At 46.6% G+C, this 2,824-nt stretch overlaps 1 long non-coding RNA gene across 1 annotated transcript; it reads right to left on the bottom strand.

The window, feature by feature from the left end:
• Positions 1-1,942: 1,942 nt before the first annotated feature.
• On the bottom strand, positions 1,943-2,462 carry LOC146567705 (uncharacterized). The gene is made up of 3 exons (XR_014893777.1): positions 2,294-2,462; positions 2,074-2,219; positions 1,943-1,991 (listed from the first exon to the last, which is right to left on the bottom strand). It is a non-coding gene; the product is annotated as an uncharacterized LOC146567705 (long non-coding RNA).
• Positions 2,463-2,824: the final 362 nt, after the last annotated feature.

Genomic DNA, 2,824 nt, shown 5'->3' with positions numbered 1-2,824 from the left:
ATCCTTCACTAGCCACCAGGCTCTCTGCATTTTTAGGACGAGGATTGGGGTGTAGTGCGGTGCTATGTCTTTCACTACCACAATCTGTGCACTGCACTGATTTAGGACAATCTTTGGCCATTTGCTGCACAGAAGAACAACACTTGAAACAAATGTTCTTGTCCTTTAAGTATGCCTTTCTTTCTTCCAGGGTCTTATTTTTGAAAAGACGGGATTTTCTGAGAGGGTGAGGCTTGCAGTGTAGTGGACACTGTTTATCGGGGTCCAAGTTGTTCTTGCCTGTAGGAATGTTTGGGCTGGCTGCCATATTATTTGCTATCTCCATCCTCTTAGCAGAGACATGTGAACGATACTTCTGTTGTGTCATTCTCTCGATTCTAGGATTGTTGGTATTGGCAGCGGTGACACAAGAAAAACTCGGGTCATTACGAATTTTAGCTTCTTCGTTGACAAGTTTCACAAAAAATTAAAATGGAGGATAAGACACTGCATTCTCTCTCTTGAACCTCGAGGCAGCTGTAACCCATTTCTCCTGAAGGTTGTATGGGAGTTTTTCCAGGGCTGTATCGAGGTGTGAAAGGCCTGGGAGATGACTACTTGTCTTTGCAGCATGAAGTTCTAGCAGAAGATCCCCCAACTCTCTCAAATGCTGGTTGTCTCTGTTCATCAGCTTCGGAAAATCCTGAATTTTCTTTAAAAGTGCATGTTCAATGACTTCTGGTGCGCCAAAACAGTCTTCGAGTCTCTGCCACACCATCTGAAGACCTGCAGTGGGATTGTTTATGTACGCAGCCCTGACTCGCTTGGCTTGTGGTGCTGATTGTGGCCCGAGCCATTTGGATAGCAGGTCTAGCTCTTCTTGAGGTGTTACATCCAGATCTTGAATTGCACTTAGAAAGGAAGCCTTCCAAGCCCAGTAATTTTCTGGTCGATCATCAAACCTCAGCAGGCCCGAGCTGATCATCTCCTTTCGTATCAGGTATCTCGTTAGATCAGACGTGTCAGCATGACTACTCCTTACAGGTGTGGGTGTCCATACCTTAGACTGAGGATGGTGAAATCGATCATGGTTTGCTGGCTCGCCTCCATAGCTCCAGTTGCAAGATTCTCTCTTTGGGCTCAAAGCACGGAAGACTGGCAAATGTGTGAATTCTTGGTTGTTGCTCCTACTGGGCTGATGGATACTTGGTTGTTTGTGAGCATTTGGTGTTGCATCGATGGCCATGGCTGGCTGTGGCACCAGAGAAGATAGGAGTTCTGGATGATTAACTTGTGGAGTCTGCAGATCGTCGCCGAGTTCTGATTATTGCTGCACATACTCTTGGACTCGTTCTATTGGCCTGATTTGCTGCATATTGTCCAGCTGGGGCTGTTGTGGATGCTCACTCTTGTGCAGATGCTTCCTAAGCTTGAGCCTCAGCTAGTGCTGCTGCAGCTGCCTTCTGTGATTTGAGTACGTGTAGCTCTGCATCCAGATCTTCTTTCTTTTTAAGCTGCTCGCCCTGTTGTTTTAGGATGCTGGCTTCCTGCTTGGCAAAGGCAGTACTATTCTGCCCTCCCTGTACGTTGATGCCCAGTTTGGCAGATAGATAAACAGTTCTTCAAAGGGAGAGGAAAAGGCTTCCAGTTCTCATTGCAGGTAAAAGCGATTCATTTTTTCTAATGACTTTTTTGATATATGACAAAGTTTTAACTCCAAATATAAACTCTTATGATTAATTTTAATTAAAGTAATTAACTAATTAGAAACAAAACACACAAAAAACACAATATTCCTGTTATTTTTCATTTATCGTAGGGATAGAAAATTTGTTTTGCGTCATGGGCCGTGGTGCGCGGGCACGAAAGGATCCAGGCGCAGACTCCGAGCTAACAGAAAGACACTTTATTGAAACAACGAAAGGCGACCCGGGGAAATTAGAGAGCAAAACAGAAACTAAAACCCCGGGGAAACAATGACACGAGGAAGCCGGGATCGGGACGGCGGGGGGCTGCAATAGAAAGGGGAGATGATTACTAGGGAGCCAGGAAGCGGGGAAAACATATCAGGACTGAGTTAGAGTAGGGGCTTACGATAGAACGGGACCGTGGGAGCTCGGGAGGGAAGTGTGGCAGTCCGTGGGGGCAGGAAGTCCGTGGGAATGGCGAGTGGGCCAGGTGAGCACCGCGAGATCCAGTTGAGCCGGAGGACAGGCAGGTAGCAGACGCCGAGTAGAAACCTGGACAGAAGTAGGCAGGTTAAACAAAGTTCCAAGCAGAAGAGAATGCACACTTTTCGTGGAAGTCTGGTTACCACTGTGGGGATGACTAACGGACTGGCGTGGAGCATCCGTCAGCGCCGGATTAAGTGGATCTCCGTGTAATCACCGTGATGGAGAGCAGGTGTGCTGGTGATGGCCCAGCCCGGGGGTGTGGCTACCCGAGCATCACGCATTCCACAGACACAGGACCACGGACCATGACATTTTGTCTTGAATTCTAACACAAATTGGGTTGAGGTGTCATAATACAGAATAGTATTATGTATCAAAGCTAGCAATCAGCATAAAATCTATATTTCCAAGGAGATAACAGACAGATTTGGGTCTCATCCGGACCACTTTTTCATGTAGATGTGGCACTGGCACAACAGCCAAGTGTGGCCCAAAACTCAGGGAGCACCTGATATCTAGACCATATAATATGGACTTGTAACTGAATTCTCACAGCCAGACTCACTTATATTTAACACCATCAATCAAGGTCAGTTATGGCCTATAAAAGCTGTGGGCCACATGTTGGACAACTGGTTTACTATGGGTGTTTGTTAAAAAAGGCCTACAAC

This window comes from Mchenga conophoros, linkage group LG9 (genome assembly GCF_057382185.1).
Source record: "Mchenga conophoros isolate Kocher_MC1m ecotype Shallow Benthic linkage group LG9, M_conophoros_male_GT1.1, whole genome shotgun sequence".
NCBI lineage: Eukaryota > Metazoa > Chordata > Actinopteri > Cichliformes > Cichlidae > Mchenga > Mchenga conophoros.
This window is presented reverse-complemented; position numbering and strand designations above follow the sequence as displayed.